At 37.0% G+C, this 27,826-nt stretch overlaps 1 protein-coding gene and 1 long non-coding RNA gene across 8 annotated transcripts in view; one reads left to right on the plus strand and one right to left on the minus strand.

Annotated features, from left to right (window-relative positions):
* Positions 1-27,826, minus strand: part of SRBD1 (S1 RNA binding domain 1) — a 199,460-nt gene that overhangs the window by 45,313 nt on the left and 126,321 nt on the right. The window lies entirely within an intron of this gene.
* LOC102955602 lies at positions 245-22,345 on the plus strand. Of its 2 annotated transcripts, none has more exons than XR_006215682.1 (5): positions 245-506; positions 714-821; positions 1,777-1,869; positions 19,245-19,329; positions 21,160-22,345. It is a non-coding gene; the product is annotated as an uncharacterized LOC102955602 (long non-coding RNA). The 2 variants fall into 2 exon arrangements; XR_006215683.1 differs by having other exon boundaries at positions 717-821.

A 27,826-nucleotide genomic window follows, 5' to 3' on the forward strand; every position in this document is an offset into this window, starting at 1 on the left:
TTTGGAGAGAGAGAGGGGGGGACAGAGTGTGAACAGGGGAGGAGCAGAGAGAGAGCTCCCTCTCTCTCTGAATTCGAATTCACAGAATTCGAAGTAGGCTCCAGGCTCTGTGCTGTCAGCACAGGGCCCAATGCGGGGCTTGAACTCATGAACTGTGACATCATGACCTGAGCCGAAGTCAGACGCTTAACTGACTGAGCCACCCAGGCACCCTGGGGACAAAATACTTTTGATATGAAAATATGTTATATTTACACACAATTGTTTCGTTAAGACTCAATGTAGTATTTTCCCAAGATATCTCTGTCACTGCAGAATTGGGCAGAATCAAGCCCATTTGATCCATAGAATAACTGGGCCATGGACAAGGGTTAGGTCATAGAGTTAAAGAAAATACAAATTGGAGAATTCCAGAATTTAGAAGAGGGATACAGATGTTACTAAGGAAAGAATTCTAGGATATAAGAACTAAACACTGGTCCTTATAGGATCAGCTACACAAGCAGGTAAGAGCACAAATAATTCATGGTATTCATTTCTCAAACCACTAAGAGGAATACTCTGATGGAGTACATCTCAGAACTGACAATTTTAAATAAATTTGACTTTTAAAGTGAATTAGAAATTTACTTCCACTTTATATGAAAGCTTTCTTCTTTATGTCCCTTCCCTTTTATAATATTCTAACAAAACTTCTTTCTTTCCCTTTGAAGCAGGGGTGTCTCTTGGTTCATAAGAGATGGTTTATAAATAACACCTACTATTTTGAACAGAAAATTTCAAGAGGCAACCCAATTCCGTCATTCCAACTGGAAGAAGTAGTAAGTTTCACTCTTTTTAAAAGTCACATTGATCCAGGTCACACTTAACTTTATCATTAATTACTGTGGCAGACAGACCCCAAGGAGATCCTCCAGAGAGATTCACCTCCTGGTGATCACTCCTTGTATAATCCCCTCACCTTGAGTGTGAGCTTCCAAGCAGTGGAATATGACAGAGGTGACAGGATGCCACTCTTTTGATCAAGTTACCTAACAGGGGAAACGTGATTTTCCTAATTTCTTGATGAAGTAAGCAGTCATATTGAAGAAGCCCATGTGGCAAGGAACTGTGGGTGGCCTCTAGAACCTGAAAGTGGTCTCTAGCCAGCAGCCAGCAAAAAGCTGAAGCCCTCAATCATACAACTGGGAAATGAATTCTGCCAACAACCTGAATGAGCTTGAAAGTGAAGCTTAGAAGTGCCTTGAATGGACTCAAAAGCAAGCAAATAAAAAACAAACTTTCTAATGCTTATAAAAACCTATTCACTTATTCATTCAATGAGTGTTATAAATTATTTGAGTGTCTGCTTTGTATTTGGCCTTGTTCTAATTAATAAGATTACAGCAGCAAACAGGATGAAAACTTAAGTAAACAAATAAAAATTATAATTATAATGTGATAAATGCTATAAAGGAAATAGGGTAACATGATAGTCACAGAGAATGGAGGTGGCTACGTGAATGATTTGGGATTGACTCTTTGAAGAAATACAGTAAAACAGACACTTAAAGAATGAGAAGGAGCCAGCCATGCAAAGAGCCAGAGAAAGAACATTCTAGGCTGAAAAAACAAACGCAAAAGCCCTAAGAAGGGAATTGTGCTAAATGTTCACAAAACTGAAAGGAGGCAGTGTGGCTGGGACATAATGGGCAAAAGGAAAAGTGGTCAGAGATAAAGCAGACAAGGGTCTGACAGGTCCCATGGCAAGGAGTCTGAATTTTATTCTTTTTACAGTGGGGACAGAGACAGGATCTAACACACATTTGCAAAAAAGCATGCTGTATAAAATGGACTGAAAACAGACAGAAGTGGAAACAGGGAGTCCTGGTAAGAGGCTTTTTCAGTGTACCTAGACTGTGGTCTAGAGTCAGGAGGTTGGAGTGGAAAAAAGGAGAAGCAGTCAATTTTGGGAGATGATGAAGCAAAAGAAAGGATCAAGGATTTTAATAAAAATAAATTTTTAATGAGGATAGCTTTGTGGCTCTACTAACTGGGTGGATGGTGATGTCATTAATCGAAAATAGGGAAAGATGGCAGAGATTCACTTAATGGTTTCCATCTTAAATCTGGGGAAGGTAGGGAGAGTTAGCAGACAAAGGCCAAGAGTTCTTTTCTAGACAAGTCTATTTATTAGACTTCCAAACTGAAAAGTCAGGTTGGCAGCTAAATATATGGGATCTGGAGCTCAAGGGAGAGATGTAAGGGGAAGCATTCCAGGTATGAACATAATAAACATCTAAAACCTGGGGAGGGAGGCAAAGTGTAGGGAAAGGTTCGAGCAGCAACAAGGGACAGAGGTGGAAGTGTGCACTGTAAGCAGCTATAAAAATGAAAAACTGAATACAATTCTTTTGCAGTTGCTATTTGCAAATAATTCTGAAATTCATCTAAAAACTACACTGGTTTATACTGAGTGTTCCCTCCAGAATCCTTTTTATGAACACCTAGTAATTTTCATTGGATGAGACACTTAACCTTTAATGATAGATATTCCATAAGTAAATGATCATGACAGGACTGAATTGTCAAGTGAGAATTCATAATTTGGTTCGGGTGTTACCACCATGAAGGGGCAAAATACAAAGGGCTGCAGAGAAGCTATATACTAAGCTGTCAAAGTTCTTCAAGTTCCTTGTACAAGAAAATCCATTTTTTTAGTAATAACACCAGAAAATATTTATATTGGGTGTTAATAAATGTCTGGAATTTTATACTGCTAACTTAATTCATCTTCACACCCCTGTGGTTGTTATTATTGTTGTATAATTAGCTCCATTTTGCCTAAGAGTAAAGAGGCACAGAGCAGTTAAGCAAGTTGCCCAAGGTCACACTGCCAGGGTGTAGCTGAATGCAATGGGTCTATTGCTGGAGCCCAAGCTTTTGAACACAATGCCATTCTCTGTTTCTCAGAAGTGAAGTGGTATCATTTGATCTAGCGATGCTAATTCCAGCTCTCTTGCTTGGGTTGCAAAGAAAACCCACTGACTTTACCTATTTTTTTTTTTTTTTATGGGAAAGTTTTGTAACAACCAGGAACAAATTTTTTGTTTACAAGGTAATATTTTCTATTCATTCATAAGGCTTACCATAACTAAAAATATTCTGACAAAATAGGTATGCTTTTAAAATTCTGTACCACATTGTTCTTATTACAAATCTGATGTAAATGGTGACAGTGTCTATGTAATGACAAAAAAAAAAAAGAAAAGAAAAGAAAAGAAAAGAAAAGAAAAGAAAGAAAAAAAAGGAGATTTGTGAAGAAAGTACAGTCCTTGTTTTGACAGGGTACTAGTCTTTTCTCTTATAAAACTATAATTTACTTTCTCCTGTTCCTTTTCCCTCTAATTTTTCTATCCTTCTGTCAATAAGAAAAATCAATTACGGCATTTTGACACACTGAAAATAATTATGATTTGCCACCTAACCAGCTCAGCTATGAATGACAGATACTTTTTCTTTTTCTCAAGGGAAACTTGACTGCTTTGAGACATTTCCATTTCTGGGTTTTTGTTTGTTTTTATTTATTTTGAGAGAGAGAGAGAGAGAGAGAGAGAGCGCGCGCGCACGAGAGAGAGCGCACAAACACGAACCAGTGGGAGAGGGGCAGAGAGAGAGAAAGATAGGTGCAGAGGATCCAAAGTTGGCTCTGTACTGACAGCAGACAGCCTGATGCAGGGCTCGAACTCAGGAACCATGAGATCATGACCTAAGTCAAAGTCAGGCACTTAACTAACTGAACCACCCAGGTGCCCCGGGACATTTTCATTTATGGTTGGTTCCTTCACAGCAGCAGAACAGTAAGTATGGAGGTTAGGACATAAGTATGTTCATGTCAGAGTCAGAAGAAAAGGAGTTATGTCCCTTCTATTGGTGGTTTTCCTTCTTTCTCCTTTTGGGTAACTATCAGTCCTGATAAGTTCTAAACAATTACATTTTTTTAAATGTAAAAAGCAAATTATTTCATGGCTACCTCCCTTTTTTAGGCAAATAGTACAAGAGAAAAGAATGATGGCCAAAGGTCTTCAGGACCTATGCTCCCGTTTCTCCTAAGTTAAGTAAATTCCCATATTAGACTATATTCCAATAGAAGGCCTTCTATTACAATAACTTCTCAAAACTTTTAGGACTGGAAAGTCTTACAGGAGGTCATAGTATAACCTTTCAATTCACAGATGAGAACATCTGTACACAGATATTGGCTACAGTGATTGAAGTTAGGACTGTCTTCATGTGCTCTTATACCTTCTACCATGAACAAGGAATACAACCCAAGTTTTCTCAGTTTGGTTTTTCTATAGCTGCATTTCAAAAGACAACAAATTTTCCTTTATTCACCAAACATCTGAGGACACAAAAGAAGGCAAAGTCAAAAATTACTAACTGCAGGGAACCTGGGTGGCTCAGTCAGTTGAGCATCTGACTTCAGCTCAGGTCACAATCTCCTGGTTCATGAGCCCCCACATCAGGCTCACTGCTGTCAGTGCAGAGCGTGCTTTGGATCCTCTCTCCCCATCTCTGCCTCTCCCCTGCCTGTGTTCTCTCTCTCTCCAAAATGAATAAACGTTTTAAAAAAAAATTACTAACTGCAATACAGTATGATGAAGTACAATGGTTCCCAAATGTCAGTTCATGACAAACTTTTTAGTGGTCAATTGCAAAATGAGAAAAAGAACAATGTCAAAGTTTTTCGACGAGATGAATTTATTCAATTTAAAGAACTGTCCTGTACTATATAATTATGACACTCCTGCTATTTTGGTACTAAAACAGTCCTTTAATTTTTCCCTGTTATGTGGGGGGAAAAAAATCTCAGAAATATATCACTCTCCATAACCCTACTATATTAGCTATCTACTGCTGTGTAACAAAATACCCCAAAATCTAGCAGCTTAAAACAACAAACATTTATTATCTCAGTTTCTATGGGTCAGGAATCCAGGAGCAGGTTAGCTGGATGGTTCTAGCTCTCATGAGGCTGCAGTCAAATTGTCAGCTGGGGCTGAAATCATCTGAAGATCTGAGTGGGTTGAAAAATCTTTTTCCAAGATGGCTCACTCGCATCATGGTTGGCTGATGGCCTGAGCTCCTCAAATGCTGTTGGCCACAGGCCTCAGGTCCTCTCCATATAGGTCTCTCCTAGGGCTGCTCACGACATGGAAGTTGGCTTCCCTCCAGTGAGTGATCCAAGAGAATGAAAGCATCCAAGACAGAACCACAATGACTTTTGTAACTTAATCTCAGAAGGGACATGCCATTACTTCTGTCATTGTCTACTGGTCACAAAGACCAGTACAATGTGGGAAGGGACTATATCAGAGTGTTAATACCACAAGGTAGGGATTACTTTAAACCATTTTGGAGACTGGCTACCAGGACCACATTTATTTATTTTTTTTTTTTAAGTTATTTTACTAGACCACAAAATCAAATCTGAAAACTTTTGCAATAGAAAGGACATAAAAGTTAAAAGATTACTCTTCTAGTTACTGAAAAATTAAGTCACTTGATTTTCTTGCCTAGGTTTCTTTAGAAAATAAGGGGGTTGGATTTGATAGTTTCTTAAATACTTTCCAGTGCTAACACACTACAATTCTACACTAGGGATGATGATGATGGTGATGATGATGATTAAGATGACAATGAAGACAAATTTGATAACTTGCCCAGGTTCACTAGGCTAATAAATGATGAAGCCAAAATTTGAACTCAGGAAATTCGACTGTATAGCCTATGCTACATATCTTAACCCTTGGAAATAAATGAAAATGAAAGACAGTGAGAAACACTAAACAAGTTAAGTAACATCTTGCTACCTTACTCTCTCATCCACTGCAAAAGGGAGAAAACAATCTCATTCCATCCTTACTAAGTATCTCATAAATACTAATTAGCTATTTTATTATAACTTACTTAGGACAACGTAATATAAGGGCCCACTTCAAGAAACCTGTCTTCATAACAACTTGTAATATAATAATGCTTTCTGTAATATGAAATTTCCATTGTAAAATGAACATGCTTGCTATATTGTTAGGGTATCACCTCCAGATGACTTTGGTAAAAAATACCCATAGTCAAGGAAAGCTTCTATGCAGGCTTGGAGAGGGGGAGGGGGGTGGTGGTAGTAATTTTTAATTTTTAATCTTGGTATTTTTCTCTCCTTTTTCTTTCTTCTTCTTCCTAAGCACTACTTTTAATTTCCCTTGAAAACTTTATAATAGCTGACTTTTTAATAAATCATTTTTCGTTAATGTTTTTTAAGAAAATATGACAATCACTACGCAGATAAACAAAAGACCATACTATAATGGTTTAATATTATTTATCCTTCTCTTTAAAAAAATACATATACATACACATTTATGCTCATTGGCATCATATTCATGATAGTTTCAATTATGTTTTTTCTAGATGTCTTCTGAATGTACTTCTTCGTCCCCCAAATATTAATACTCTTTTTCACCAAAATTAGAAACCACTGAGCGAACGCCATTGGTATCAATAACAAGGAAAATCTGTGACTGTGGCTGCTCAGTGCTCAGTAAAGGCAATCTTCTGGCATGAAACAAGGCCAGAAGTCAGTTAAAAAGAATGATGCAAAATTTCTTAAAAACCTCGCCAGAGAATGAACATGAAAAATAGAGGGCAAAATAACATTGTCAAATTTGCTTTCCATTTTAGAACTCAAGGCAAGACAAAAGTCACCTTGGGAATAGTAGACAATGTTTCCATTGCTTTTCACTAATATGGCAGAAAAAAATTAATGTTTCAGGCATTCAAGAGTGACAATTGTCTTTCAGACAGTTGGAAAGGACTTGAAAAAAACATTTGTTGGAATAAATGGAATGTGCCTTGGCTTCTGTGGTCAAAATTTCTGGGACTCAGCTGAAACAAGATTCTGGCTTAAGACTTATATGGTTTTCATCACCCTATAAACATTAACATTATTGATGCAGATCTGTCGCTTGAAATATTTTACCCATATCCTCCACTGCAAGGAATTTTCTTTTTACCCATTCATCTCTAGTGACAAATTTGTGGCACTTACAAATTTAAAAGGCTGTCAAAATCTAATAATGAAACCTTGGGGGGAGTCATATGGGGGCACAGATCAGAAAGAACCAAAATTAATTTCAGAGGATTTACTACATAGGTTAGGGGTCACCATAAGGTGAATTTCACTCTACAATGTGAAATCTACAGAAGCAATACCTTCCCAGAAGCAAAGAAGTGGTAGAAAAGGAAGTAGTGCTAGTCAAGGCATGGAACAAAGTGAGAAACTCGTTACAGAAAGCAATGCATAGACAGCATAGAAAACCACATGTCGTCAGTGACTTGAAACCATGCCATACTTGTTTTAATAATGGCTAGTTCTAAAAATCAGATATACTTTTCAACCATTGATAGCTCACCTGGGAAACTATCCATCTTAACAGGAATTGAATTTAAAGGCTTGAGTTCTACAAATCTTCCCTAGAAAGTGTAACAAAAATAGAAAGATAATTTAAAAAGACAAAAAGGCTGGGACTTTCCCCCCTGCCTAAACCTCCATGGTACCTGGTACTAGAGAAAGTCCAGTGGCTAGGAACATGTGTTCCTCAAGGCCTTAGTCTAGGTGTCTTGAGGAAGGAAAGTCAGAAGGAAGAGGCTGCAGGCTGGTACATCACGCAGAGGACACAGATGAGGAAGGCGCTCATGAACCAGGCGGAACCTCTGGAGAAGCTCTGGCCTGGGGTACGCCAGAGACCATACTGGAATAAGACCTGGGGCATTCATTCTGAGTCAGACTATAAAACAGTTGCCTTCTGTGAGAGGTAAAAATTAACGTGCCAGGACTCTCGGCAGGCTGATTTCACATAAAAAGGAGATGGTTCAGGACAGCACACCATGGAAAAAGGAGCCCGGTGCGTAAGACAATCAATCCTGATAGAAATCTGAGGTGGGGAATCAGGTCGCTACTTCATAAATGCTCCTAATGTTGGAACCGCAAGTCCAGAGACCACAGTCCTTTCTACCATGCCAGGGATGGGCTGGTGGTCTCCCAACTACACATGCTGAGAGAGAAGAACAGGAGTGTAGACAAAAAACTCTGCCACACCCTGCCACGACTGAGTCTTTCTAGCCCTTACTCACACCAGGGGAGAGGCGAATCCTTCCCTCACCTTTAAAGCTAAAATCTCACAGACCTAAGGATTGGAAATCCTTTACTCTTGCCTGAGTTCTCAAGTCTGAGGTCTGGCCGTTTGCAATTCTTCTGTACAGTGCCCAGATGCAGAAGGCCGGAAGGCAACAGACACTGCTCAGAAGGTCTGGTGAGCGTGCTGGTCAGATCGTTAAGACTGCTTGCTGCACCCCCTGTTTTAGTTTCCTAGGGCTGTCGCGACAAATTGCCTTACACTAGGTAGCTTAAAACAACAGAAATGTACTCTCTCACAGCTGTGGAGCCTAGAAGTCCACCATCTCTGAGCGAGAACCCGCTCCACTGCACTCTCCTAGCTTTTGGTACTGTTGGCAGTCCTTGGTATTCCTTGGCTTCCACTTATATTCACTCCAATCCCTATCTCATCTTCTCATAGTGTTCTTTTCTCTGTGTGTGTGTTTTCTCATACAGACACCAGTCATTGGATTAGGGTGAGCCCTAATCCAGTATGGCTTTATTTTAATTATATCTATAAAGACCCTATTTCCAGGTAAGACCATGTTCTGAGGATGTGGGTAGCTATGAATTTGGGGGGCACATTAGTCAACCCAGTATACCTCCAAATTCACCACAAGCAGCATCCAAAACATTTATTCCACCTATACAGCAAATATTTATTTTACCTTCCCTCACCAAAGAGGAAAAAAAATGTAGGATTCTTCACTAAGGAAACTAAAAAGGCCCCAGGGAAAAAGTCTTCTGAAATGTGGCATGTAGACATTGCCCAGTTAAAGAACGGACACCTCTCCTCAAGAGATCACAATAAAGCAAACTACTTGCATATAGCAAAGCTCCACCTGGCCTCATACGGCCATATTCTTAAATAGGAAGAGATCACCATGGCTCTCTTAAAAACTGAAAAAGTCTCCATTTCAAGGAATATCAAGAAAACAGAAGAACAAAACAAACAAAAAAAGTAGGAGAAACAGATAGAGGGGGAAATCCCTCTGGTTTGCATTCTTAGGAAAATAAAATGTTGTAGCTAAAAATAAAAACAAACAAGAAATAATACCATAAGAAAGGAATTATAGATCAAGAGATCATTTTTTAGAAATTAAAGTTAAGATTGAGGAGGGCACCTGTTGGGATGAGCACTGGGTGTTGTATGGAAACCAATTTGACAATAAATTTCATATTAAAAAAAAAGATTACCAAAATGATATATTCAAAATAAAATGATTAGAAGGTAAAGTTGAGGGCTGGCCCAGCACAACAATGACAAAATTCAAAGGCTGAAAATTTCAGAAAAGAGAGACAGATTCCACCTAAGATGGTCCTTATCTACCTTAGCAAAGTTAGAGAAAACACAGGACAATAAATCAAATGCATAGCACAAGGTATTTTAATAGAGCCAAATGACATCTTCAGATTATAAAAGATACAAGTGTCTAGCCCAAGGAATGAAAAGAGACAAGCACCTAGGCATATAAAGGAAAATGGAAAAACAACAACAACAACAACAACAAAACTTCCAGGGATGTGAAAAACAGGTCCCCCTCAAAGGAATGAGAATCGGATCACCACCAATACCACTGCATGATATAAAGTGATAGAATGGAAGCAACAAAATCTTGGAGGGAAAATTATTTTCAACCTACAATTCTGCACCCAGGGAAACTATTATTCAAGTGTGAGAGTCAAATGCCTTTACCTCTTACACACCTCCAAACAGTTATCTATCAATGGTAGGGTTTTACTTACTGCTTTTTCCTCTTTTCAAACCTTCCACGTACTACTAGTGTAATAAATGCTTTGTGTTTGCTGAATGAAGGAGAGTTTAAAGCAGAGGTCACTTCTTTTTTTCCTTTTCCCATCACTTGTAAACAATTTGAAAATGGCATGTCACAGTTCCTAAATGGGATTCAGAGATCAGAGTCACGTGACTTAACCCTCATGAGATTATTAAAAACTTTGGAAAGCATTATTTTGTTCTATATAAACCAATTTTCTCCCTCTACACAGAATCCCCAAATTGGTCTCTTTCGTCAAAAGAAAACCAAATGGTAAAACAAAGCATATATGTGAAATAATAGGCATTAGGTATACAGAGGTATGAAAGCTATGTACCAAAGTATTTACCAGAGAGCCTTGTTTTTAGTTAGATACTTACGACATGGGTATGTAATGTTCCTGAATATGCTACGTAACAGGGACTGAACATATAAGAATTGCATATTTGAAATCAACATAATTTTATATTAAGAAACAGGTATTCAATTCTTTAGTATAGAAAATGACATTTATACCAAGTTTTCATTGTAAATGCCAGTATTTCCTCTCTATATCTTAACATACAGTGTACAGTTACAAACTAAAAATGAAGTAACATGGTTTATTGTTTAACAGAAGTATAAAGAATACTACCAAAACCCTTTTCTCCTTTCATTTGTGACATGCATAAACAAGAATGGCAACTGTAACCAAGTCCTCTCTTCAATAACATAAGCAGCATGGTTACAGATGCCCAGCGATGCTCAATTATATTAATTATGCATACAACTTAACTATTAAGAGCACAGACTTTGAATCAAAGTAGACTTAGCTTCAAATCTTGGCTCTACTATTAACAGATTTTTAACCTTGTGAGCTTCAGTTGTTTCCTCGATAAAATGGAAGAAGAGATACTGCCTGGCCTAACAATATGGTGAAGATTAGATTACATGGTTAATCTAAGTTTTATTATAAGCCTGGCACAGAATAAGGGCTCAACAAATGCTAACTGCTATGATCAACATCACCACCACCACCACCACCACCATTCTCATCTGTTGGGCAGGCAAAACAAAACCCCAAAACTGGAATGGATCATTCTACTATTGAGAGAAGTATTCAGCATTAGGCACAGACCCTATACAAATACAATATATGCATCTCAGAGGCCTGGGAGGTTACACAAATCAGGCCAGGAATATGACGGAGATGGGTAAGGGCTGGTGGTTCACGGGTGGTGTGTCCTTTCCAATCAAACTTAAAAATTATTTTAAAATTCCAGTGCTAGCTAAATGAAATCCTCTGCTGGTGGAATATGGCCCATAGGTAACTGGTTTTCACTGCCTGAACTAAAACCATTATTTAAGCTCTCAAGCTGCCCCTTAGAAAGATACCAGAAAACAGGATTCTAAGATTCCAATGTGTTGCTATGATTTTTTTCTAGGCTTCTCATTTTAATAAATCTTTTTTTCCCCCACAGAATAAGAGTTACATGTTTTAATTACAGCAAATTAGGAAAGTGTGCAGGTGCACAAAGGAGAAGAAAATGACACATACAATCTTATCACTGGGGAGCAACTGATCTTAATGTTTAGGGATTTTCCTTTTTCCTTCAACTTTTCCTAGGCATATTTTTCTTTTTGTAATACAAATACAAACCCAAGTTTTTGACTGAATATATGGACGTTTGATTTAAGATTCTTTGGAAACTTAACATTAAATAATTGTAGCTTATTCAGTTATATGGACACACTTCAGTAATCCAAAGTCTTTTTAAAAATCGAACATTTTCCTTTGCTTTCTCAGTATTTAATTATAGGTAATACTGTAAGAATATGTTTATGCATAAAATTTAAAAGTTAACTTACTTCTTTAGGACATAATCGCACCCCCCCCCCAAGAATTGGTCAAAATGAAAAAGGACATTTTAAAGTCCCTTGATAGATATTGTCCATCTGAACACTGAAATAGTTACATCAGTAACTAATCCCACAGAAAGATTAAGGAATGCCTTTTGGCTATCTGTTTGCCAACTATGAATCTATGGTATGTCTAACACATATGTTAAATTAAGATTCTGAAACTACTCCTTACACATCATCAAAAGAAATTAAAGTCCAGGGAAACATTAAAATTATCATCCTAGCAATATTTTCAACCAACATCAACCCTGAATTTCTTTTTGTTTCAGAAGTATAGGAATAAAAATTAAAACACCGCATCTTACTTACATCAACATTGTCACAGAGCCTACTGTAGAGCTCTAGCTCCCGCCGGGATGTGCTATGGAACCTAAAGTCTATCTACCTAAGAGTAAAGCAGTAGCAATTCGCCAGCTACAGTTAATACAAACTGTATAATCATACCTGAGTCACCTATTTCAATGAAACTTGGAGGGGTAAAGCTGATCACTTCATAAAAGTGATCAGGGTCTTTAGTAATTAACGGTCTCAGTTCTCTAGGACAGGTGAAACCAGGTATCATGGTCAGGTTTAAGAGCCCCATATAACAAAACAAATAGTGCCCCAAAATCTGGAAGTGAAACCAGAGTTTTACATTTCCTAACAGGATAGCATGGGACCATACACACACCTAAACGCCAACAACAAAACAAAACAAAACAAAACAAAACAAAACAAAACAAAACAAAACAAAACAAAACAAAAAAAACACAAAGGACTAGGATACTAAATTTTCTTACTCATCTCATGAGACTATTATACGGAAATCAAGTACAAGAACAGCGAGGCATTTGAAAAATTAAACGTCATTATCACTAGATGTTATAAATTGGTACATGTGGAAGCACTAATTATCAGTTAAGTTTAATATGAAGATACTGAATTCAAAGTTCCTTAAGGGCAGGGATCACGTTCTTTGTGATTCCCATGGTTTATAGCACATTTGCTTTGAAATTGAGGGTATAATTATTTATTGAGTAAATGAATAAATAATATTAATAAACTATATTTGATTAGTATTGTATGCAAAATGGCTTTCAAAATATTTTCACAGAACCATTGAATCTGTAAGTCCTGGTAGGAACATGTTTCCAAACATTTTATATCCTCTATGCTGGAAGAAAACAATTATAATATTCCTAATTTTTTTGTGCTTTATAACATTAATTGTGAAATAAGTTCCTCTCAGCACCGTATCTTAAAATAAAGCACTGCCCTTGTTCATTAGATGTTCAAGGGGGGAAGTAAGAGAATGAATATATATGCCAATTAAAGCAATTATAGAACAGAAAGATGTTGGGATGAATATCCATCACGTTAGTTTTAGAACACATAAGAAGCATCAGAGTTTTGGAGGAAAAAAAAAAAAGGCAAAACTGCCCTATCTTGGCTGAGTAGCACTATTAAATTCAGATGCAGGGTTCTATTTAGTTTGGACAGGTCCCAGCCACAGAACAAAGTCAGTCTGTCTTAGTACCATAACTGAATTCTACAAGTTAACAGCTTTTCATGAAAAGCTGCCATTTCAAAATGTCAATCAAATCTGAGCATAAGTGGGAACTCCTGCAGAAATAACCAGCTGCAGGTTTGAAAAACATTTTTCACTGAAAGTGGAAACACAAAAGATGTTTGAACGGGATCTCTTTTCATTCCTGTAACAGTAGACGGCCATTTTCACAACATCAAGGACAGAAAACAGAGGGCAAAATTGCAAATAATGTCTTGAAAGGGCTATTTGCAGGAGTGATGACTGATTCAAGTTACAAATGACAGAATTATTGGCAAATGGGAACTCATTAATATGAAATTGTTTGTTTCTCATTAACTGATCACAGTCTCAGACTATTCTTTTAATTGCACTTGAATGATTATACAATACAGAATGAAATGTAGCCTCAAGTTTTGACATTTACTTTCAACTTCTTTACAGAAATTGATAATGGTATCACCTGTCTTTATGAGTGTGGGGGAGGTCACCAATTATAGTTTATAATCAAATTTTAAAAAACATTATTTCACTTTTAGAATGTCAAAGACAGTAAAAATACCACGAGATCTCGCACCTTTCTTCCAAGAAAAAAATCCCTTCTAAGCAATGCTATAATAAGGTGAAACTACATAAGGGTAGCAAATATGATGTACTGTATGTGGAAAGGAGCTAGTACTTACTCAGGAACATGCACGTCAGAAAGTAAGACTCTGTAGAAGACCTGTCAGCACACTAGATTTTCAGAGGCATAAAGCAGCATACAGATTGACCAGAAAATAGCTTTTAAAAACTGTTGCACAATGGAAAGAGAGTGATGCAACACAAATGCCCTACAAACATTTTCTTTTTACATCACACACTTCCACAAATTATTTTTTTTCCCACTCATTGACAGCTAATAGGAGAATTTAATGTTCATAGAAATGATGACTCCTCTGAACACCAATGCAGTTGTCTGTGCAGGAGAGAGGATATTAACACTGATTTTCTTTTGTAGAAATGGTAGGGAAAGTCAAAACTGTAGTTTAAAAAGTACTACCTATACCATACATAAGGTTCTATTAGAATTTTCTGGGCTCCCAAGATTAACCAAATTTTATGTATTTGGAAGATTTGGAGAACCTGTTTGAGCTTTGTTTATATACTTATTATACCCCATATTGTTGACACTTAAATATGAAAACAAACAGGTGGTATTTAGAAATTAGACTCCAACTCCCAAATAAATGCTACAAACTATTTAAACCAAGAAGTGTTTTCATACTGGTATGACATAATTCAGGGATGCGAGAATCTGCTGTCTTATGTCTTTTTAAGTTCAACTTCCCTCATTTTCAGAAATTTAGTCTCTCTCTGTTTTGCTGACACAAAAACTGAAACACATCTCTCCCAAATGCAGATTTAATTTTAGTAGGTATGGTCTAATTAACATACTTAACTCTAGCCCAAATTGTGATTCTCTGGTTTCACACACCTATATCTACCTGGGAATTTCTCTTGGGCTTATAATCAACAACAGCAAAGACTCAAAATAAGCACCTAATACCATTCGTATATAAAATTAAGTAAGCAGAGATATAATAAGTCTCACTAATCTCCCTTAATCTTTTCAAAAGAGCCACAATTCAAGGTCAGCTATATACACCAATCACATTCTCCATTACAGAGAAATAGTCTTCATTCTAATGTGAGTAAATGAATTCAGTTTTAATATGTGCTTCCAAATACGGGACAGTGAAGCCTTGGCGCAACAGCATCTTCTGCTCTACTTTAAGAACTTTTCATTTAGTGCTATAGCATTCATAGAGGTTCCTAAGAGAATACCCAATATTTAGTTCCAAATGCTTTTAATTCTTGCATTTGAACAGCTGTATGAAGTGGCAGAGCTTCTTAAAAAAGTTGGTGGGAGAGGGGGGCATGAGTTGGTTACCAGTTGTCACCCAAAGATAACAGTTACTTTTATGGGGGTATTACAAATGCAAATGGTTAATGCGGTATAAATTGTATACTAGATTTTAGTTAGAATGTCTAAAGCTATCACACAAGGCATTCATCTGTGTTCCCTGTTTATGGGAATGAAATATGTAGTCATTTGAAGTCCACAATATGTATACTGTGTTTGTAATAACTGTAGATTTTACAAGCACATTATTCTTTCCATTAGGATTAAAACCTCACCGAATAGCAATTTGTGAAAGAATTCTAGCAGGGCCCGGAGCCCAGAACTCTGACCTCTGATGAGATGCTTGGCAGCAACAAACTCTGGGTCTAGGCAAAACATCTGGTTTGAGTTAGACTTCCTGAAAAAATAGCCCCTGTACTGGGGAAACTGGTATTCACTCAGCTTTGTATATATACTTTGACTGACTTCAACACTGCTATAGGAGAAAAAAAAAAAAAAAGAGAGAGAGAGAGAGAGAGAGAGAGAAAGAAAGAAGAAAGACTCCACTAGAATACTTGTCAATCACAATAGACTCTTTGGTGGCCCCTCTAGAATGAAACTCTCTTATTAGCTAGAATAGTCTTTCTATCTTCCTTCCTTATTTCCACGTTATATCATATAGAGTGTATAGTAACTTCAAGATAAGTTAAAAATAAGTCCAAGTTTGCTATTAGCAAACACAATACATTACTTTTCTTTTAATCACTCCAGGGGAGAATCACCAGTTATTTTTAACTTCATTCTGTTTACATATATGGAGGGAAAAAAAATAAAACAACACTGTGAGGATTCCTATAAATTTGGTAAATATTAAAACTAAAACAAATTAAATAGCTTCTAACTAGTGTTATTTCTAAAAATGATAAACGTAGTAGCAATGTTTATGGGTAAGAAGTTCTTGGAGTTTCTGCAAATTTAATAAAAATCAAATCCAAAAATGATTCCTCTAGTGTGTGTGTGTGTGTGTGTGTGTGTGTGTGTGTGTGTGTGTGTTACAGACAAAAATCTTCTGGGTTAATATGCAAACACGACACAACAACTTGGAGACGGGACATTACTTAAAGGTTCTCCTGCCACTTTCATCTTCTGATTAGCAGGTTTAGTAGGACAAATGAGGAAATCCATCCACTGCAATTAACATAAGTCTCTAGGTTATTTAAACCCATCAAAAGGGGACATTAAATTATTCCGCATTCTTATATATACACAGAGTCTTTTGAAGCAGGGTTCTTATATATCAGACTGAAGACAATCCAAAACGATGAATGGTGCTTGCAAAAGAAAAGGGCAATATCTAGGTAAGCTGTTTACTATAGCCAAAAGGATGTAATATAATATTGTATATAAAATTAAAAGAAGCATAAAAACAGGATATTCCCATGTAGTACTCTCTGCCTTGACTACCATTTTCTTTGAGTTTCTAGTAAAAGCAAAAATGTAACCCAACCTATCCCACGTCAATGTGTAAGATTAAGGTTGAATGGGATGTGATTGGGAGCATGGTTCAGTTTGAAGGATCTGGAAAAGTTCTGTAAACCTCAGGTGGTGGTAAATTGCCATTTTACCTTTCTATACATCCCTTTAATTTAAGTATCACTTTCGTGAATAGAACTACAAACTCATTTAAGTTTAATCTTCTGACAGAGCAGTGTGGAACAGAACATAATAGCTGCACATCTCATTAAGTACAAGTTTGCTTTTCTACTAGTGGCATTGCTAAGGACTCTACTGAACAATTAACAGGTTATAAGACATCAATGTCACTCTCCAACAGGTATCAGCCATCGGCAAAACCCACTTCCACCATACTTTAGGGAGCTATTATTTATGCTCTGCTTACAGATTAAAAATAAAATCTTATTGACCAAACCCAAGCCAGCATGTGTTCAAAGTTCCTCAGAATCCTCCTGACACACACACACTTGTTTGTCGACTTGTCACAAATAGCACAAATAGTTTTTAACATCTGTCACAACTATCATTCAGCGGATTATAAGCTTTGTACTATCTCCATATGATACACTTTTTAAAAAGAGCACTCATTTCTACCACAAAGTCTTGTTAGTTCCATTCTAATTGAATCCACAAAATAATCATGGAAAGTGAAAGATTTTGCTTCTCTTAACACTGTTTCTTGAATCCATAATTCTTATAAATTTTAACATAACGTGCATTTGCCAGCTTTGAGTAAAGTACCACGTCGCTGAAACTCAGCCCTTCTTTTCTCCACACTCTTGCAACCTTTTTGTGTACGCGCCCCACATACAACCCTCTACACTTCTTAGCTCAATAGAAAAATAAATGTTTCTCTAAAAGGTGTTCATTTTGATACAAAATAAAAGTCAATAAAGGACATGACAAATTCTTCCCATTTAAATGTAATATTTTGAGAGAGTATATTATAAAATGCAATGCAGATTTATACCAGCAAATGCCTACCGGCACACGTTTACTTTTCTATCTCAAAACAAGGATAAACTAATCCTGTTGTATTCATTTCTGAAAGAAGGCAAAGGCATTTTTGTTAGAAGCTGTGTGAGAATGCACTCAGGATTATCATACATATTTATAGGTAATCGCACTGTAGGTATATGATGAGCGGCTTAGAAAGTTTTTAGAATAATGATTGCCTAAAATGCCTACATAAATTATTTTTGAAAGACTGCTTTCCCTTAAACCTGACTGCCTAACACTCTGTGTCTGAGTCAGAGCATAAGCATAAATGTATATGACTTGACACGTGCGATGGTTTAATTTTAATTATCATTTAAAGTTAATTATCATAACTCTGAAGGCCACTCAGAGAAACCCTTTGAAGCACAGGGAAGGGGACTCCTCTGTCATCCTCCTTATGAAAGAAGTAGCAAGTAAAACACTTTTCTTCTTCATGCAGCTTTGGAATGTACATAGCTCACTCCTTGAGTACAGATCAAAAAAACTAACTGTAACAATGAATAAAATAATAAAAAATAACAGTGGTGATTTTGTATTATAGTAGTACCTTTACACTGGAATTAAACAGCAGATTTTCTTTCCAAAAGGCATAAAGAGCATTTCACTGCTAACCCCCTGCATTTTTGAAAGCTGTGGCCACAAAGGCACCTTTATAAAATAAGCCCCCACTTGTTAAAACTGTAACATTGCCACCATCACTAGAGTTTCACCTTAGTGACTTAAATAAATATAAATAAAGTAATAAACACTATATGTTTTATAGAGTTCTATGAACCAGAAAAAAAAAATCACCTTACAAAATAACCTCCTGGCAAATGCAAAAGAAAAGCTAAATTTGGTTTGCTCATATTTTCTGAGTTCCCAGAATATAAGAAGCAGCTAGGGGAAACCTAACTTATTTAACTGAAAGACTTTTGCTTATTTCATTTTCCACATTAGCCTTTATGGAAAGCAAAGGAAAAAAAAGTATTAAACAGGAAAGAATCAGAGAAAGGCAGTCATTAAAATAAAAAATATGTAGGGGGTTAAAACAAAATATCTTTCATAGTCTATGTTTTAAGATGACTTTGAAGAAAATCCGTCTACTGACTGATGTCGGACACCGAAAATAAGCTCTGTAAGAATCAGATATGATGGCTGATACTCTAGGCGGTAAAACGTCCAGCAAGTAAGCTACCTGCTTCGCTTCCCTAGCAATTAAGTGATGGTAAAACACCATGCTGCTGCTGTCTGGTGGTTGTTGTATAAACTGTTTTACCCAGAATTGAGGAACAGAAAATACTAATGACTACTATTGTTTCAGACTTGTTAATATACTAATGGAGATTTTGTAAGGTTTGAATGTAATTCTCCAGTCACCTGGATGATAGCAATAACAACAACACTTATTTTAAATGACTCCAAATTATATACAGTTGAGTCAATTTTAATTTGTTTTCATTTAAGGTCTTCTAAAGTTGAGGCCAGCATGCTGAAGAAAAATATTAAACTATGTATAACCCTGTGTCAACATATGATGCTACTGGGAATGGTAAGTGAATTAATTTTCCAAGGAAAATTAATTACTTATGACTTACAGTTGTAAAAGCAAACAACGTAACTCTGGATTAGGGCACATTTAATTTCTGTTTGTAGGAGCGATTAAATTAATTTCATATAATTCATGGTATGTAATGGAAAGCAGAACAAAAATGAAATTCTAGACAATGACTGACATAGAAAAATGTATATATTTATGAACCTGATCCAAAAATAAAGGTCATGGATATTAATCACTGGATAATAAAACAGCATTTTTAATGGCCCTGTAACAATGGATTTTTAGCATAGTTTTTAAGAAAACTTCTCCAAACAGAAATGTCTAATGGAGAAACAAAATAGAAAACTGTAATTACATCCTATAACATCTCTAAATCTCCTTCATCCCCCCCCCCCCAAAAAAAAACAGGCAGTTGGAATAAAGGATTTGCACTTCTTTTATTTATAACAATAATTTTTGTCCACATAGATTCGGGGGAGCTAAAACTCAATATACCATTAAGTGATTTTCTTAAAATTACAACTAAATTATCTTCCTAACACCCAAATAGTAAAGTGCTTCTAAAATGGATCATCTGTGATTCATTTGACTGAATTATGCACCTGAATACTGCTAAGACAACAGATTTCGGCTAACTAACGGATCCTAAGAATATATGCACAGCTGTACAAAGGAAAATATTCATTTTTTTACTCCATCAATCCTACCTGTCCCGATTAAGCTAGACATAATCTTTTAATTTTGGATTCCAACTTCATGGCACAGTCCAGGTGTTAAAATCAAGAATTAAATCTTGCCCTGATAGTAACTCCGATGAGTTTCAAGTAGCTATATGAAATGTCATTCTCATGATGTATTAAAAACACACACGAAATCAGAACATTTCATATTCTGGTAATAATCCTAAGTACTGACTATCCCTGGCCACCTGGTGGAAATCATTGTTAGACAAATTCCCACTGACGTTTGGGAGCATGGACTATGAGAGAGTAAGCATTTTGACATATTCTTTTAAAGGAAAGTAAAATATTTCTATGACTTTTGCTTTTAGGAAAGAATAGATGTGGGCTTCTGATGAAAGATACAGCATGAACCTTTAAAAAGATAGAAACAAAAACTATACACACGCAAAATATACATTTCCCCTCAAAATTTTACTTTTTACAAATTTTGAAGTATTCCCTTTTCCTGGTCACACCTTCTATCAAGAAGAGCACTTAGTATTCCCATATTATTTTATCTTTCAAGATAAATATTTATACAGGAAAAAATTAATTTATGTAACATTGCCTTTGAGACCGAAGAGAGAAAATTACTAAAAATATTCTAAATTCCATTATAATTTTAGACCTATTAAAGGAAGGAGAAGTTGTTACATTACTTTGGAATCTATGAAAATTAAAATTTGTGGAACTATAGTCTTCAAAAGGGATTTTTTTTTTTTTGAAGTAACGGTACTATGAGAAGACTATGGACAGAAACTTTCATTCCAAAAGAAGCTGTGACTTAAGCACGATTAGGAAATGTTTTTGCTCTATTTTGAAGAGTAAAACTAAATGGAGCAATGGAAACGTCACCTTTCTGGCTTCTTTTCCTAAAACACAGGTTATCCTTATTTCAAAAAGGACCTCACTCAGCATAACCCAGACTGAAAAAGGGGTCTGTTTATAAAACTGTCCTAGATAGGTTCTCTTTAGGGTAGGAGGCACATCCAGCTTTGGTTCAACTAGTAAAGCTACCCAGGGGGCTGAAACATCACCTTGGACTCTCAGAGAACTGAAACTTGACTTTATTTCCTTTCATTTCTGGCTTCAACATCAGAACAGGATTTTGAAAAGACAGAAAAAAGAAGAGAATGGATGGGAGAACGAAACCATGTCCTTCTAGATCAGAACGAAATCAATCCTGCCACCCACATCTGTGCTGCTTAACTACACTCGTGAGAAGAACACTGAACGCTTTTCGGAATGGCAATAGAGTCTACGAGATGGACGGGCAAGACTTACGGTGACACTCCCTCCTTAGAAAACACACACACACACACACACACACACACACACACACACACACACACACACAACACCCTCTACATTCCCTTGAGTTCGAAATGAATTTCATAAGTCTCTTCAGGCATCTTTCTTTTATTACAGCCCACATTCATATTTCAGTAGAACAACTACAAGGGAGTCACTAATTTTTTATCTAAACTATGACGTTTTGGCAAACGTTATATAACCAACTATAAATCCACAACAAGCCTCAAATACTAAAGAGCTGGTAATTATATGATGAGAAACAGCTTGATTATGGGAGAGGCAAGGCGGGCTGTCAACAAACAAACAGCTGTTTCTTATTGACAACCCATAACTAGATCGTGCATCCCAACAAACTAAGGAGTTTGTTTCTGTTGTTGCTGTTGTGTTTGTTTTTAACTATTCCACCCCCTTCCCCTCCCACGTCCAAAATACTGAGTCGATTTAAACATTAGATGCAAACCACAACAGAAGAATCGGATACACAAGGATAACAAGTAAAGCACTACAGACTTATAAAAAAAATTCTGTACGTAATAACTAACAGAAGTTTAAAGTGTACTTTCCAATTCAACTTCAAATGGCTATCTTTCCCTGTGCAACACGTCCTGTCATTACTATTTATAAGAGGCAGCTCCGGCAATGGGCCTGTTTCCTCATTCTTGGATTATGACCCAGCAATGCTGCCACTCTGATCCTTTGTTCTGGAAGCTTTCTCCGTAGCTTCTTCCATCCTCCCTTTTAGCAGCAGGGAATGAGCATGCTTAGATCTGCCAGTGTGAACTCTAAGGTCCATTGTAACTTGAAACTAAATGATTCTAGGAATACTTGATAAGCTTAGCGTATGAATCAATAATGGGAATAAAAAGAACCTTAACATCACAGGTTAAAAAAAAAATCCACAAACGTAAATGGAATCTTTATTTGATGTCCTTGTCATATGAAATAAAATCACTTTCACATTTGCACCTTCAGGCACTTTCATGTACTTTTTGTGTGTGAGGTTTTTTTTTTTTTTTTAATACATATACATTATTTCCTTTTAACACCCTTTCAGAAAGCATATAGGTAACCTTATTTTATTTTCCAACAAGCCACGAAGAAGTAAAATTACTTTCCCAAAGTCACACAGCAAATGTAGCTAAACCAAGGTAAGATCACAGTTCCTTTTGCTGGTCCCCTGTGTTCTTTCCACTGAACCACAATGAAATGAGTTGGGAGGCCAGTGAAAATGTTCACGCAATTTCAGTGGTAGGCAGGTTCCCTATCCATATAGAAGCTTTACCTCTCTGGGAAATTTTGATTAAACACACCCTGCATTATAACTACCCAATACAAGGAGGAGTATATGTCAATGGGCATACTTAATGCATCCCAGGTATGACTAACAAGTATTTTAATCTAGAATCCAACTTTCCTTTGCAAACTTAATGATAAACAGAGGATTTCTCCACAAGAAGATAGCTCCTATCTCTCTCACAACCACAGGGTTCCATTTTATTTAAAATCATGCTCTTACCATCTAGCAGATTGGGCTGGATATCTTCTGTATTCTGCTGCCATCAGTGGGTCTGTGCTCGGTTAATGCTACTCTGGGAACATGCCCGTAAATTTGTATTTTGAAAAATTCAAAGTTGCTTAAATTTGTCAACACATATCTGAGTAGGTTTCAAATCGTAAACGAGGGTAGACTCACTTTTTTAAAAGCCTGGTTGTATTTCACACCATATGAAGGGAGGGGCCCCGAGAAAAGGGACTAGGGAACAAACTACCTCTTCAAAAAACAGCTCACAGGAGGTTGGAAGGGAGATGAGGAAAGAGGCACATAAGCAAAAGGACTCAGCAGGAGAAAATGCTGAGGAAGGCAGAGAAAAATGGAGGGCATGCTTGGAATTAAGGTTTCTCCATTAGCCATGCTTTTAAAATAACTGTTACGCTCTGTGTGTGTTTGTGATGGGCATTTAGGAGGGGAAGGCAGGGTAACAGACTTTTTAAAGCCAATTCTCAAGAATAATTTTAAAATTTCAATCTTTTAAAAAGTAACCAAACCGTTGTGAAGATAAATCCACTTTGAGCCCAGTAAAAGCTAGCTGACATGGTATCAAACGTAATGTCTCTGGGAATGTCCAAAACATAGTTTCATTCTCCTAGTGAGGAAGTCTCAAAAGTTTGAGAGCCCCAACCAACGTCACTAAAATGAAGTTTTGCCTACAAGCCAATTCCTTTTAAAATTAAATGTCTATCCCAGTCTGGGGCCGTGGATGATCATGGCTAATCACCGGGGCTGGAGCAGTCTCAGAGTGGACACATTCTCACCAGGACTGACTGCTCATGATGACTGAGTAATAACCTAACCAGGGGTGCAAGTGCCCCCTCTCAGTCTACCCTGTTTACATAAACCACAGGCCTGGACCTCCCTCCTCTACACTCTGTCTTGAAACTACACAAATAATGTTTCTCCTGGTCTTTACCAACTCTCCGGGGAAGTGCTATGAGGGAATGACATAATTTTTAGAGCAAATTGAGGACTCTGAAAAAATGTGGTGTGCCACTGCAAAGCAGCAGAAATAAAATAGAAAACTGATGGTCATCCATGGTCTTTCATGGAACCATGTAATATCCCAAATATAAAATGCTTTAATGAATTCTTATCAGTTAAAGGCCTTACTGATTTCCAAGACTTTGTTTGTGAATGGTTGGTACGTGGCACATCTGGAAAATGAAGGGGGTCTTTCAAAAATATTGCCAGGAAGATGACCTATTTTCCACTCTTTCTCTAGGCAGGTTCACATCATCACATGCTGTTTATGGCATAACTCCACAGAAAACAAACTTTTCTTGATCTTGAAATGGCTGTTTATGAGTATATAACAAGTGCTTTATACCTTGTGTGCTCATTAGATGGACAGATCTTCTTTTGATTCCATTCTTTTTTTTTTTTTAAGTTTATTTATTTATTTTGAGACAGAGCACAAGCAGGAGAGGGGCAGAGAGAGGGACAAAGAGAGAGAGTGACAGAGAGCGAGAGAGTGAGAGAGAGAGAGAGAGAGAGAGAGAGAATCCCAAGCAGGCTCCACACTGTGAGTGCACAGCCCGGAGTAGGGCTCAAACTCACGAACCATGAGATCATGACCTGAGATGAAACCAATAGTCGGATGCTTAACCAACTGAGTGACCCAGGCATCCCGTGATTCCATTCTATACTATGTGTGCCTCTATGTGGCATTACATCCTCACCTCTTCCCACAGCCAAGCCCCACTTCAGAACAGACATTTGTCAGAGACTACTCTGCATGAGAATGATTTCCTTTCCACTATAGTATTCCGAAACAGCACGTTTCTAAACACATCCTACAAAAGGGAAGGACAATAGGTTCCTCACTTTCCCTTAATTCACATCTGATACCAGGTAGTTATCCTCATTGGCTGCAGGTTTGTAATACTGATTTACTTTATGAAGTCCTCCTATGAGGTATATATGGGTTGGAAACCATAAAGATGCTACCAACTTCCCTAATGCTCTTAACACATGGATCTCTTCTTTTATTTTTTCCCCTTAACTTGCTGGCAAGTTAAGTTGATTTAGATCATTCATATTCAGTAAATGCCCAAAATAAAATGAAGGAAAAAAAAATTAAGTTTAAGATTGGACAGAAACATTACAGGAAAAAGGGGGGGGGAAGGGGGGAACCATTTTGTAGATAAACTTCATGCTCTGGCGTTGAAAGTTATGGTCCACAAATCAAAAAGCAGTCATTTCTACAGAGCGAGGCTTTTCCACCGTTCTCTCAGTGAATCACACTGTGGTTAGCTGAAAGTGCTGTTCACATAATAAATTAACCACCTCATTTCCTTCATCACCAAAATATACATAGCACCCCCATACAGATTTGTTTTAATAAACGTAATAAAGCAAGCCCAGAGGTTATGGCTGTTATGACATAATCACACCTCTGAGATTTGAAAACACTCACTTGCACATCATGCCTCAAAAAGTCTTTGCAAGCCCCCCTCCAACAAAACCTAACTGCACTCATACCGTCTGGCCCCATTTATCCCAAATAAATAATGAAACAAAAGCCGTGTATATGTCCAGAAAAAATTCTCGCTTTCAATTATACATTTGAAAGGGAAATACATCTTTTTAATAATACTATACGATAAACAGCTTGGGAGCCTGATCTGGATTATTAAAGAAAATACATCACCAGAGTTAGCAGTGCACAGAGAAAGCAGCCAACTAGCCTACCCAAAACCAAAGATCCCTTCTAAAGTTGGTTGTTCAACAAGACAAATGACACATGACATTTCTCTCTGTGGAACTAAGAAAACAATCTTCATTCTATACAAATGCAGGCAAATTAACTTTTCTTACCTGTAATGATATTTGAAGGTCTTGAGAGCAACCCCTCCCCCCAAAAACTTCTCATCAGTATAATTTTTCCTCCATACAGACTTTTCCCCTTAGAATTCCTTTCCGTGATCACCAGAAAGAAAGCCACTGTTATACAACCATCCACAATATAAGAGAGATCTCGAGGAGAAATGTGCTGTGAGTGAATCCATGCCATAATTTAATGAGGCCATCTTTCTTGTCTCTGCATCACATTATTATCACTTTGCCGGCAGGGTTCATTTCTTTCCTATGCATTTAAGGCATTCTGTCACAATGCCTTCCCCTTGAATTTAAAATATAATATAATCTTACAAGTAATTAAATTTACATCTGTGCTATTCTTTTTTTTAACCTGTGATATTCTTAAAGACCATGATCAACACCTACCCCAAGACACACACATAATGAGTTCATTAATATTCTTTAAAAATATTAGATATCAGGTATTCAGAATATAGTTTTTAAATTCTCAGAAGTGGCCCCCCCCAATATTTATACATTTTATATCTCTTCCTGATTGCTATAATTACCTAACACAATCTTATATTTGGACTTTCAAGAATCCTTTCTAATATGAACATTACTGTATTATACAGATAGTAGTTTCTTCCACTAAGAATTACATCCAAGATTCTCTTTTAGTATGCCAGTTATCCACACATAATTATGTATTCAGCAAAACAGAACGTATTATCTATTTGAATGTCAGAATTAAACACTTTTGGAATAATCTTATTCCACCATTTTTAGTCTGTAGACTGCCCATCCGCACACAATCAATATCAGACCTAACCAGTATACCAAAACTTCCTCAGGGCCCTGTGGCAGCACAGATAAAATTGTTAAGAAGTTTCATAAACTTACATTTTAGGAGATCATTTCACTTTGAAGACTCTATTTCAATGAATCCCACTGCAACAAAACTTTTTCTATGATAAAGATATAGACTGACTGGCAGATTTTGTCACAAAGAACACTCCTCTGTGAGTGCTCCGCCTGATATCTGGGAGAATTATCTCCACAGAGAACAGAATATGCATTATAGAGCGAGAAAGGAAGGAAGCAACAGGTGTTGAAGTGGAGAACTCCCGTTCTTCCAGCCATAGCAGGCCTTCTTCACTTTCTGGTCATTCTCACTGCAACCACTTGGCTATGCTAATGCTCTCTGCTCTGAAATTCTCACTTTGCCTGAATAGGACTCATTAGAAAAAATACTAGTAACTCACATTTCACCTTTACCCAACAAAAACTTTAAGTGAGAGGCTACAAAATTTTATGGTGTGTTCACAACAGAGTTGAAAAGTACAATGAAAGAGCAACCGTACTGATACTCCGCCATTCACTCAGCAAATACTTATTGTGTATCTACTGTGTGCCAGGCCCTGGGAGCTGTAGATATAAAGGTGGAAATACCCTGTCCTCATATAAGGGTTTGTCCTCCATTAGAAGAGACAGACAGTAAACAAAATAATACAATGATTCCAGAAATTAAAAAATCAGCTGTTTTTTTTTTTTTTCTTTTTCCTGGGGGGAAGAAGGGGTATTGAACAGTAGGCTCCTAGCTCACAGAAAAATAAAACTATCCAGGTAGGGGAGCTACCCCTCCCAGTCCTGCTCTCTTCCACCTCTTCCCAGCCACCTGCCACCGTGGGGGCTTCTCTCTTCTGAACTCTTGCCCATTCCCTTCCCTTAGGGAAGTGATAGGTGCCATCTCCTCAGGCCTCCTCCAGCTTCTGCCTCTCCAGCATCTTCAACTTCTCCCTTTCTACTTCTACCTCCTTCCTATCAACAGTTAAGCACATTCAAATCCCGACCTCCTTAAAAACCTCTCTTCGTTAGAGATCTGTATACACATGTCTCTACGTGCTCATCTTCCATTCAGCTTTCAATATTTCATCTGACTTTTGCTTCTACTACTCCAATGAAATTCTTGGCCACCAACATTTTTTTTTAATTAAATGTGAAAGATACATTTTCAATTTTTATCCTACCTTTATCTTTGCAGTGTTTTACCATGTTGATTTCTGCTTCTCCAAATTCTCATATCCCTTAGATATTG

This window comes from Panthera tigris, chromosome A3, assembly GCF_018350195.1.
Source record: "Panthera tigris isolate Pti1 chromosome A3, P.tigris_Pti1_mat1.1, whole genome shotgun sequence".
Taxonomy (NCBI): domain Eukaryota; kingdom Metazoa; phylum Chordata; class Mammalia; order Carnivora; family Felidae; genus Panthera; species Panthera tigris.